Source organism: Acinonyx jubatus, chromosome E2, assembly GCF_027475565.1.
Source record: "Acinonyx jubatus isolate Ajub_Pintada_27869175 chromosome E2, VMU_Ajub_asm_v1.0, whole genome shotgun sequence".
NCBI lineage: Eukaryota > Metazoa > Chordata > Mammalia > Carnivora > Felidae > Acinonyx > Acinonyx jubatus.
Window position 1 is genome coordinate 10041106 of NC_069396.1, and position 12663 is coordinate 10053768.

At 46.2% G+C, this 12663-nt stretch overlaps 1 protein-coding gene across 1 annotated transcript in view; it reads right to left on the reverse strand.

Moving 5' to 3' along the window:
- The window catches only part of VAT1L (vesicle amine transport 1 like), a 147011-nt gene that overhangs the window by 124412 nt on the left and 9936 nt on the right, over positions 1–12663 (reverse strand). The window lies entirely within an intron of this gene.

The following is a 12663-nucleotide window of genomic DNA, read 5'->3' on the forward strand; positions in this document are numbered from 1 at the left end:
TTTTTTTTTCTACCGGATGCTCTAATGTACTTCCTGTTTTCATAAGCCACCATCTTAAGAAAGTCTGGGGTTATAGAAACCAGACTCTTCCATGTGGCCCATTAGCATCTGGCCACAGCTTCTTTTCCAAGCAAGACTGCTCGAACTACTTTTAAAACACAGCTTGTCCATTCCTCTCTCCACCTCTATGGAGCCAAGGAAACATCAAATTGTACCTATGGCTCCTGGCCTCCACTCCTCAGTCCCATCCACAGAGAATGGATAATGGCGAGGAGGGTGACTTCCTTGAAAGGTGGGCTCAAAAGGAGCCACCTTCCCAAGGTTTTGCTGCTCACACATCAGGCAAGTTTCACAACTGCCCCGGCTGAAGTATCACTGATGTGTGTCCCCCTTGAAGGCAGCTGCATGCCTCGTATTTCTTTGCTTCCAGAGTGCCCGGCATGCACCAGGCCCACAGCAACATAGCAGGCGCTCAAGAAAATCTGCTGAATGGAGGAATACCTGTGAGTATTCAAAAACAGGTGCTGCCAGATTGAGTACTAACTCCAAACTGGTGCAGCCACTCTGGAAAACCGTATGGGGGTTCCTCAAAAAATTCAAAATAGAACTACCCTCCGGCCGAGCAATTGCACTACTTAGGAATTCATCCAAAGGACACAAAAATGCCGATCTGAAGGGACACACGCACCCCAATGTCTATAGCAGCGCTATCCACAATAGCCAAATTACGGAAAGAGTCCAAATGACCATCGACTGATGAATAAATAAGGAAGATGTGTATATATGATGGAACATTACTCAGCGATCAGGAAGAATGAAATCTTGCCATTTGCAACAACAACGTGGGTGGAACTGGAAGGTATTATGCTAAGCAAAATAAGTCAGAGAAAGACCCGATACCGTGATTTCATTCATATGTGGAATTTGAGACACGCAACAGATGAACATAGGGGAAGGGAAGGAAAATAAGATAAAAACAGAGAGAGGGCAAACCGTCAGAGACTCTTAAATACAGAGAACAAGCTGAGGGTTGCTGGAGGGGAGGTGGGTGGGGCATATGTGTTAAATGGGTGATGGGCATTAAGGAGGGCACTTTTTGGGACGAGCACTGGGTATCATATGTTAGTGATGAATCACTGGGTTCTACTACCGAAGCCAAGACTATACTGTGTGTGAAATAGCTTGAATTTAAATTAAAAAAAAAAAAAAAAAGTGTCCAAGGGATGCTCAGAGGAACAGACACATTTCGGAAATGTGCATGGAGACTCCCAAAGATCTACTTTAATGGTTAACAGTTCTGAGGGTCATTGATTAACCAAATTGTTCTCCAGTAGCATGGCCACTTTCTTAAGAGCTTGGAGAGGCCCTGGGCACAATTTCCAATGCCATCGCTTCTCCCTGTGTAACCTTGGACAAGTTCCTCAGCCTCTGTAAGCCTCCACTTCTTCGTCGGTAAAGTGGAGGCTTATGATAGTACCTGTCTTGCAGGGGTGTCAGGAAGATTAATGACAGTTAAACACCTAAGCATAATGCCAGGTACGGAGTAAGTTTCAATAAGTGCTAGCATTTAAATTTGTATCTTAAGAAGGCGCAGTACGTGACACGTTTTAGGAAGACTCCCGCGAAATAAGGGTTAAAGATGGTTGCAGAGCTGCGATGGGCAAACCTCTGCTACCCATGAACTTCGCTTCTGCGAAACAGCCCATCTTCCAACAAAACCAAACAAATAAAGCATCGCTGTGTAACAATAAAAGGCGTTTCTACGTCCCAAATCAAGCACTTCATCTCGGTTCATGCATATTTTAGCTCACTGTATCTTCCTCTTTGTGAATACCTCTGGTTTCCCAAGACCCTGATGGAGAAATGCCAGAAGAAATTCCTTAACAGTTCTGTACACATGCTAGTCCCCTGGAGAAGGTTTCATCCTAGACGCTTGTTATGCTCTTAAATCGGGCTGCCTTCAACCCCCATCCAGCACGAAGTGGGCACACTGATTCCAAACTGAGAGCCAGCTACTCAACTCCAGTGAGAAGGGCCAAGTACGCCTGACTTAGCCACCCGTCTTCAGGAAAGGAACGTGAAGTGGGTATATATCCCAGGGGCCGGGGAACGGGTCAGTGTTTATCTGCACACAAAGAGGTGGTGAACAGCTGTTAATGGAGTACCTTGACACGTCGTACCAAACCCGTTTCAAGGTCCCTGCCCACGCACCTGCTCCTGGTATGGATAAAGCTCGCATTGACTGAGGGTTCAATTTATGGCAGGAACTGTGCTAAGTGCTTTACTCTTGTTATTTAAGACTCAGCAGTACTCCTAGGAAGTATGAACTGTCACATCTATTTTTCAGCTGAGAAAACCGAGGCTAAGCAAGATTAAGTAACGCCACATCTTTAGAAACCGTCAAAATCAGGCTTTGTATGCAAGCCACGTCTAGAACTTGAGCCCTGACATACAATGCCGTGTTGCCCATTTCTGGGAACTTCACTCACCACCCTTGCTAAAGCGACACATCCAAGGGGCCACGATTATAACTTCTTCTCTCTCTGACAGCTGATTGCAGCACTGGTGGGCCCAGTGTCGGAGGAGTGGCCATTCCCGACCTAAGCAGGAATCCATCTCTTCGTCTGGAATAAATAAGCTGATCTAAGAATTGGGTGTTCTCTCAAAAACTCTGAATTGCAACATACGCACCAAGAAAACAACTCATCATCATCAAGGACGCGGAAAGATAAAACTAGGGACCTAGTGACCTGTGCTCCGGGGAAGCGTAAGTGAAAAAAGCCGGTAGGTAGGGAAATGAAAAGAAGAGAAAAGCAGAGGAAGCAACTCAACGACCTGTCCCAGGGTGCACTCACAGATGCCATCGCCAAGTTGCCGAGAATGCCAAGTGCTTGGTGAAGCCCAGGCCCAGCACGCCTCCTACCCCTTGATTGTCAAGAATTCCTTTGCTACTCCACACCTGTCTTTAGAACCTCTTTGTTTGAGTTATGTGTGTGGTCACTGTCTCATGAAACCAAAAGATACACACAAAAACAAATACCATAATCAATAACCCTAAGTCATCCACTGGACAGACATTACTGACCTCATTTTTTAAAAATATTTTATTTATTTTGAGAGAGGGAGAGGGAAAGAGTACGAGCAGGGGAGGGGCAGACAGCACAGAGCCTGATGTGGGGATCGATCTGATGAATCGTGAAATTGTGACCAGAGAGAAATCAAGAGTTGGACGCTTAACTACCCGAGCCACTCAGGGGCCCGCCCCAACCTCATTTTGGTTTTTTTTTTAGAAAATACCTGTAACATCGTGTAGAGATAATATTATTTGCCCAAGGCCTTGCACACAGTGAAGAGTGAAGCCACGGGCTTAAACCGGAGTCTAACACTTCTTTTTCCAAGCAATATGCCTTCTTAATTATAGTTTCTAGTATTCTCGAAGATAACCTGATTTTCACTTGGAAATTGTTTTGGGATGGCAATGACAGTTTTCATGACCCGGGCTCACACAGTGGGTAATCTTCAGACATCTCTCTTACCTAATACTTATATGGCTCTTGCACATTTAAGATTATTGCAAAAAAAAAAAAAAAGTGCCGGCAAGTGCTTCACATAATGTTCTGCTAGGTAGTCGTATTTTTCTCAAAGATTAGTATAATTTAAATAAATAAGGCCTTAATTTTTTCCTCTCATACTGTTACTCAGAGCCTGTGTTTACAGGGTTATTATTGAGGCGCACCTGGGTGGCTCAGTCACGTAAGCATCCAACTCTTGATTTTGGCTCAGGTCAATGATCTCACAGTTTGTGAGATCGAGCCCCACCTCGGGCTCTGTGCTGACAGCTCAGAGCCTGCTTGGGATTCTCTCTCTCCTTCTCTCTCTCCCCCTCCCCCCCCCACATGTACTCACACACACTCTCTCTCTTTCTCTCTCTCTCAAAATAAATAATTTTTTTTTAAATATTACTTCGTTACATCCACACAGCACGGCGCCTTCACACACATCTCATTAAACCTCGTAACGATCCCAGAAAGGCAAGATGTACAGATGTTATTATTCCCATTAAATAGATGTGAAGAGGGAGACTCCTCAGATAAGAAACCTGACTTGTCAAAGACAACACAATTAGCACATGGCAGAGCTCAGACTTGTGTCTAGGTCTCCAAACTCCTTGCTGATTGCATATCCTGCCGCACCATGAACTCTCAATTACTCTCAGAACTCTCAGTAAATCAAGTGTGACTGAAATCAGTAATTCCAAGAACCAGCGACAAGAAGCCTAAGAGAAAACAGTGAAAGGAAAGAGACGCAGGCAGTCCGGGCTGCGGTTCTGCACCGCCGTCATTGCATTATGGCCTTGGTAGAGTCACCGAAGCCCGCCCTCGCTCTCCTGCACTGTTCACTGGGCGCTCCTTTGTCCTGTCCTGTCTCCTTAAGATATAATCAAAGCTTACGCAAGGAGGAAGACACGCTTGGTGGTCTTAATAAAGACGCTGACTTGGGATGCCGAGATTGTATCTAGAAGCTGAAGGAAGGCAAGCTAGCCGTGGCCTCTATGCTTTATTATCTGTTATCCATTAAGTGATAGATTCCAACCCTGTGAAGTCTCGTGAGAGGTGTTCAGCTGTTGTCATTTTATGTTCTGCTAGAGTCAACAAGTATTGCTGCCATGATGCTGGTGCCACATGTATTAGAGCATGGACCATTTCAATCTCCGTGTTGTGCAAGAGGAAAGATGAACTACCTCGTGCAAGGTCATAGAGCAGGTGACAGAACTGAGAAACGAGCCCTTTTCATGTGACTTCCAAGATTGAGTGTTTGACTGCTGGGCTTTCATTCTGTTAACTCCACACCATGGGAAACTACTATGTATTCTTGTCCTCAGTGTTCATGGTTTGGGATCTGTCCGTTGTCTTTTGGATATGCTGATCATTATCAGAGAAGACACAAATGAGTTGTCAAAGGACACCACTAAGTGGATGATGGAAGAATCAACTAGCTATAGTTTATTCATTTTCCAATAGGAGAGAAAATTGGCCCAAAAAAGTTTAGCAAAGAAGAGGCAAGTAGATAATGGAGAAGTTCCCCCTGCCTTTTATTCTCTAGCTGAAAGGAAGGTGGGGGGGGGAGGGGGTTCTTCTATGAAAGGATTAGATCTCTAGCCTCTTGGTTCCTTCCCCAGGTTGACGGTACCTTTAGCACCGGGAAATCCAAGTTGCCGTGGGAATCCAAATATTGTCAGACCACCACACAGAGAACCGTGTGATGAGTATCTCCTTCTTCCAGCAGCTTACTTCTGGTGATGAAGATCACTAGAGCCCTATCATATATTTTGATCTCAAGTTCAATAGAAATCCCAAGGATTGCCTGGTCCTTGGCTCAGTTAGGAGACATGGCCAATCATCTTCCGAAACCTATCATTTCCCCTACTAGGGAATACTGTTGAGCCTATCACTTGCTACAACACACGTTCGCTTGTTTAGAAACACAGAGGAATTTTCCCTCAGCTCTCAGCACAAGGACCGGTTTGTATGGATCTTACAATCCCAGCACTTTAGAAACCAATTCTATGCTTTTCTTTGCATTGGCTAGTAGGAAGCTCTGAGCCAAATTTGCAGCACCCTCCCACCCCCACCCAACGGCAGGGCTTTATATATTCATTCTCTTTGTCATCGTACCATTCAGCCTCAGCTTCCTCTCAACTTTCTGAATGCTTTGGAGTTTCTAGTTAAAAAAAAAAATCTTAAACTGTATTATAATGCATCTCAAGCTTCATTATGTATCAGAATTCCCAGGAGGGCTTATAGAAACTCAGATTGCAGGGCCCCACTGCTGAGCTTCTGATCCTGGTCCAAAGGGTTATATGTATGCTTGTGAAATGCGGTCTTATTAGATTAGGTTCATTGTGCCAGTTTGTCTGGCTCCTTTTTGTACCCTCCTTCTTTCATCCCAAAACTTGGCTCTTCCTCCTGAATTTGTATCCTCTGAAAAAATGTGGTTATCACGCCAATTTACTTCCAGGTTCAAACTGCTGACAAAAACTGGTCACATTCTTAGTGACTTAGGGTGTTTGTAAAGAGGGTGAAGGATGTCGTGGGAGGGAATCTAAAATGTGAGACTAGCTGACATGTTTTAAGTTTCTTGAAATCACGAGCTCTTACGATTCTCTGAAACATCTCCTAGACCCTTTGAGTTCGTGTCTGACGAGTTTTCAATGAGACCATGAGGCCACAGTCTTGGTGGGTGATGGCAGGTCTCCCCTTCCCCCGTAGTGGTAATTGCTGCCCACAGAGGGTACAGCCTGACTGAGCCTCTAGTACACTCAGTTTCTGGATGCATGTCAGGATCATTGTGGTGTGCGTGTGTGTGTGTGTGTGTGTGTGTGTAGATATATATATATATATTTTTTTTTTTTTTTCCTAAATGTGTACATCTTGGCCTCACCAATGAGAAATGTTTTAGCCCACGCACATATGCTCATGCCCTTAGGGTTGAGCAAAACTGTTCTAATAGCCCAAAGTCAGCTGTTCCCCTAAAGAAGGAATGGACTCTTTCTTTCCTTCTTTTCTAAAATGTATTTTGTGTTTTGAGGGACAGAAAGAGACAGAGCATAAGCAGGAGAGGAGGAGAGAGAGAGGGAGACACAGACTCCGAAGCAGGCTCCAGGCCCTGAGCTGTCAGCACAGAGGCCGATGCAGGACTCGAACCCACAAACTACGAGATCATGACCTGAGCTGAAGTCGGATGCTTAACCGACTGAGCCACCCAGGCGCCCCGAGGATGGACCCTTTCTGAGAAGGGTTCTCCCACAGGGCTTCATGATAGTTGGAGGGCCCCCCAGAAGCAGGCGGATATCTAGAAACCCCCATTCTGATTTCTCTGATGATGGGGCAAGGGGAGAAGAGGAATTACCTGTGGCTAGATAACATTTATGGGACACTTGCTATGTAGCAGGCATGTCTTATAAGCATAATTTTTTTACGGCAACCATAACAATGCTAAGAGATAAATCCTGTTACCACAGTGTACAGAGATCAGAACCGAGGAGGCATGTCGAGGTTCACGGAGCCAAGGTGGGAACGTGAGCGGTGTGAGTCCAGAGGCTGCACTTTTGCCTGCGGTGTTTTGCTTTGCTTTGGACGGACCACCCCTCCGTTTTCCCAGTTGTAGAGAGGGGGGCTTCTCGATTCATCTGTCACATTGAGCACTTACTCCATACTGAGTATCGGATATCAGAGCGAACAGGGGGCCCAAAATTATAAAAGCTGATGGCAGTGTGGTGCGATGGGTGGTTTTACAGAAGTACCGGCAGAGAGCTCCCACGGCCACCAGGACATAGGCTGTCCCACAAGATGACCATGATGTCAGAACACCGGCTCCCAGAAGGACTTCCCCAAGGGATCATTGCAGTGGCCCACTGCAATCGCTATAGCGAAATTTAGATCCTTGGCTGTGGCCCTCTGGCTCCTCCCCACGCGATTTGCTTGAAAGCCTTGAGCCTTAGTTTTCTCACCTTAAAAATGGGATAGCAACGTGCTCGCCCTTTGGGGTGTTGGTGCGGCGTGTATGTGACAGTACACGTACAACGGGAGGCCTCACGCACGGGAAGTACTCCATAAACGTGAGCCGCGGTCATTGTCACCACCCCCCAGCCCACCATCTCCACGCAAAGAAGGTGTCATAGGTCAGGTTCCAGGGGAAGCAGACCCTGAGACTGAAGTTTGCATGCAGGAGGTGTGAGGGGCAGAACTCTAGGAGACAACCCCTGTGTGCGTGTGAGGGCAGCTGGGCTGGGTAGAGGATGAAGTTAAACGCTGACATAGAAGCAAAAAGGACTCGTTGTATCCATGGAAAGTTCCAGAGCTACGATGGCCCCACAGGTCGTCATGAATCAAGGCCAGGGGACTAGGCTTTCATACTCTGGGATGAGAGCTGCCCCAGGGAGGGAGCACAGTCTGGGGCAAGGTGGCCTCCTTCCGCTGAGGGCAGTGCCTCCGCAGGGGCACAGCTGTGACTGATCAGCCACCATCACTCCTGGTCCCGGGTCCTAGAAGGGGGTTCTGGGGGGTGCACCCCAGTATCCACTACAAGACGGGTGGCACATTCTTCCTTTGCAGGGTTTTATTCCTTTGGTGGGCACAGAGCAGTTGTCCTTGATGCTGAATATTTATGAAGCTCCTTTTTTTTTTTAATATATGAAATTTATTGTCAAATTGGTTTCCATACAACACCCAGTGTTCATCCGAAAAGATGCCCTCTTCAATGCCCATCACCTACCCTTCCCTCCCTCCCACCCCCCATCAACCCTCAGTTTGTTCTCAGTTTTTAAGAGTCTCTTATGCTTTGGTTCTCTCCCACTCTAACCTCATTTTTTTTTCCCTTCCCCTCCCCCATGGGTTTCTGTTAAGTTTCTCAGGATCCACATAAGAGTAAAAACATATGGTATCTGTCTTTCTCTATATGGCTTATTTCACTTAGCATCACACTCTCCAGTTCCATCCACGTTGCTACAAAGGGCCATATTATGAAGCTCCTTTGTATGGTGGTCCCTGAGGAGGAAATTTCCATGCACTCTTACAACTAAGGCAGGGAGGGTGCGAAAGAGAATGCGATCTTTCAGCTGGGACCTGAGAATATACGAGGAAAGGGAAAGGCAGGAATTGAAGGGATCAAAGCACCGAGAAAGGGGAAGAGACTGAAGAAAAATAGGAAAGGTGAAAGCAGGTGGGTTGTCAAAATACATACAGGATTGGTCAGTCCTGGGAAGGTCAGTGAAAAATTGGAGTTCGGGGCTTTCTATGGGTCCATGGGAAATCACAGAATGCTGGATAGGGTGTGGACATCAAGGAGAACATGTCAAGCTCCAGGTGGGAAGTCTGGACTTCCCTGGGCTCGGGGAGCGTCACTGGCGACCCCTGCCAGCTCCCCAAAGAAGAAGGGGGCCCCAAAGCAGGATATGCGCCTTCTTCACTCTGCTCTCGCCTGGCTGTTGCTGAGTTCATCAAAGCACTGAACTCCACATCCAAGCGGGGGCAAAGCAGTGGATGTGTGAGGCATTCCCTCATTTCCCCAGAACTGACGATTTTGGTTTTGTTTCTCCATCTCAGCTGATAACTTGAGAAAGCCCAGGACAATAGGCATTGGTCTCGGAAGATCTAGCTCCCAATTCTTTTTTTTTTTTTCTTTTTGGGCTCGTGTAAGTGCCTGTTGGGTTATCTCAAGACTGTGAGAATACACTGATACTAATCTGCTAAGGGAGCCAAAAAAAAAAAAAAAAAAAAAAAACACTCATTGTCTAAAACAAGGACACCTTTTAGGCAAATCTCAAATGGCATCTCTCATTTGAGAGCAACCAGAATTGTCCTGGATGGACCTCAGGATAGAGAAGCCACCTGTGTTCCATCAGACTCTCCTCTCCCCACCGCTGCCCCGTGGTTCCCGATACTGGCCGCCTCCATGTGACCCTGCCCGCCCTGTCTCACCACTGTTTTTAGATCAACAGACCACTGCGGCCATTTGAGACCTATTGAAGTTCTCCGACACATCTGATGTTCTTTGTAATCTACCATTTTGTTTATTAAGTCAATAACGCTATTGTTGCCCCACCCAGATCCCCTGATCCACAAAATCGGGATGATGATGAGGGCAGCACAGTTTGGGCTATGGTTGTACAAGTCAGTTTGATTCCCTCTGAGAGAGGAAATACATTCAAATCCTGTGTCCAAATTAGCATTCAAAACACATTTCTGTAGTATTCTAACATGGAACAAAATGGCCAGTGACTGAGAGTCTAAATATCAAGGAGCCAGCTTTCAACAGAAACAGAAGAGCGTGGTCCAGATGGGTCCAAAACAAGCTCTCCTTGATCCCAAGACTAATCCCTTGATTTTTGGACCCGGAGTTATTTATTTACTCTCAGCCTCTCCTGAGGACACAGCGGGTATTTGTTCCTAAGAAGGTTTCTAAAAAGGTTAAAATCTCTATGTTCCATGTTAGACGTTGACCAAGTCATTGACTTCAAACGGGTGCCTGGCAGTGATTGGTTATGTAGAACATTCAGTCTAATTCAATTTAAATTCAGCGAGCCCCCCTGTGACTTGGGGCTTGGCATCTCCGCTTCTCAGGAGTTCGGAGAGGACAAATAAATGACTACATGGTGCGACAGTCCCCTTAACAAGAGACGGTACAAAGGTCATAGCTAGCACAGAGGGCAGTTACTGACTCGCTTAGCAGGAATCACGGAGGCATCCCCAAGAAACCATCACTTAGGAAAGGTTGTATTCTTTGCTCCTGTTCTCGCAACCTCTTCTCCCTCATCCAACCTCTAAGTGGCGGGGAGAAGCCAGTGTCAGACATTGCAAGGCGCTTCCTGCTTGACTCCTTCCTGGAGACCCAGAGAGGCGGGGGCTCCACAGAGAAACAGCCCGTTTTTGCTATGATGTGACATTATCCCTTAAGTCATTGCTGCTGTTAAAAACAGCATTTAGTAAAACAGTTGTTTCAATTGGGGGAATAAATGGGGTGAAGTCTAGAGTAGCAAATTGTGCAACAGAACATTCTGCAGCGGTGGAAATGTTCTGCATCTGTGCTGTCCAGTATGGTGGCGTTGGCCATATATGGTTACCAAACACTTGAAATGTGGCTAGAGTGATTAAGGAACTGAACTTTTAGCTTTAGTTAATTAATATTTAAATGTAATTAACCTAAGAAGAAAGCAGGAGCAGCATCACTATCCTATTGTCTTCCCCACAGATTATGAGCAACTCCAAGGCAGAGTTTGTCTTAAAATACACCTCTCTCAGTGTTCACTGCTTAGCATAGGGCACGTTCTGGCCTTGCAGAAAACGATTCCTCCGCTGAAGGGGTCAGTAGGAAAATAGCTAGGAATGATACAAGCTCTTTCCTTCCTTCTTGCTGAAGAGAACGAGCTCAGCCGTGCTCGATGCTTGGCGGCAGCCTTATTGAGTATGTCGGTGTAGCAGGAAGGGTGGAGGGGGACTGAGAAGATCAAAGTCCTGCTTGATTGATGTGCTTTGGGAAAAGCAAAGATTTACTTCTGGAAGGTAAAAGAATAGGTGTGAAAGGTGAGCAGAGATAAATGTACGAGACCAGGAATCTAAGGGTAGGATTTGCGAGTCTGGGGGAGTTTGAAGAGCACGGGTGCCAGGTTAAAGGTTAGCAGGAGGCACAGAGGATGGAAATGGGAAGAGGAAATTTTTGAGGGGTTTTTCTCTGTAGCACAAATGCGACCTGCTTTGGTGTTTTCCAAAGGACTCGACAGAATTTGACAGTGCTTTGAAATTCTATTGGAAGTTGGGCTTCTATTCAAGAGCGAACAGACCCAACTACATCAAGGATACAAAAGGGAAAAGAAGAATAGGAAAAGCAAAGGCAATGTCAAAAGAGCAAAAAGAAGAAGTCAAGTCTCCCCCACGTGCTATTGGCTGAGGACAGAGAGGTTGAGGCTCCAAGGGAGTGGGTGGGTGAAAACTGCCTTTGCTATCCATTTCCCATGAAGGAGCAGTCCCAGAAGAAAGGACCTTCTCCTTTATGGTCAGGCAGAGAAGTTTCTCATGGATCTGAAGGCAGATAAACTTGGAAGGGCTGTTTTAGGAAGGTGGGCACATTGCTAGCTGCATTTAGCGACCCAGGTTCTGGCTGCGAAATGCCGACTCAAAGTTTATTACAAGGTCCCCAGGAAGTACAACGTTAGTGAGTTTAGCTGGGAGGCTAAAAAGAATCCATTTACAAGATCATTCAGACCAATCATAGGAACGGTGGCTCCCCATTAATAGCTCCCCATTAGCTGATAGAATTAGGTGTACTATAAACAAATGAAAAACAATTCTTTCTGAAAAACAATTCTTTTTAAAAAAAAAAAAAAGAAAGAAAAGAAAGTCTGTAATTTGATGGATAGTCTGTTTAAAGAAGTACGCGTGTCTGTATTGAGAGGAAGGAGAGGGGGCCACAGAGCACAGCCTGAAAGCCTCACCAGTTTAGTGTAGAACTCAGACTGTCTGGGCCAGTGGGGCTGCCCCACCTCGTATCTGTGTGCCTGAATAGCTAAGCCTTCTGGGGAAAAGAAAAACAATCATCCTAAGGGAACTATAGGTTGGAGCACATAAGTCTGCACGAAGACACTTATGGCAATACAAGGGGGGAAGGGGCCTGATTCTGATATGTGGTATATCACCCTTCACCTCCAGGGGCTTGAGTCTAGGACAGAGGAGGGAAAAATGGGTACGAAATCCATGAAGATGAAGCCCTGGAGAGAGACCCAGGCTCAGTCAACATCAGCTCTCTTTGTCTCACTACTTGTGTGATCTTTGGCAAGTTCCCTCACCCCTTTGATCCTGTGTCTTCATCTGTGACATGTTTGGTACCCTAGAAATTCCTATAAAACCTGTAACATAAGTACTCAATGAAGGTCGTTACGATAATAGTGATGATGAGTAATTAAGGAAAGAGCGTTACATTTATTGGCTCCGAAAAGCAGGGGCATGCGTACCTAAGGTGGCATACGTTGCTTGTAAATGGAGTAGAAAGGGTGCCACAGCCTACAGGGAGGGCCGCACCCCCTGGGATGGAGAGGAAATGGGGGAACTTGGTGAGATGGCTCCAGCTATGGTGGGAGGGGCAGGACAGGACAATAGCAGGGGGTCAGAA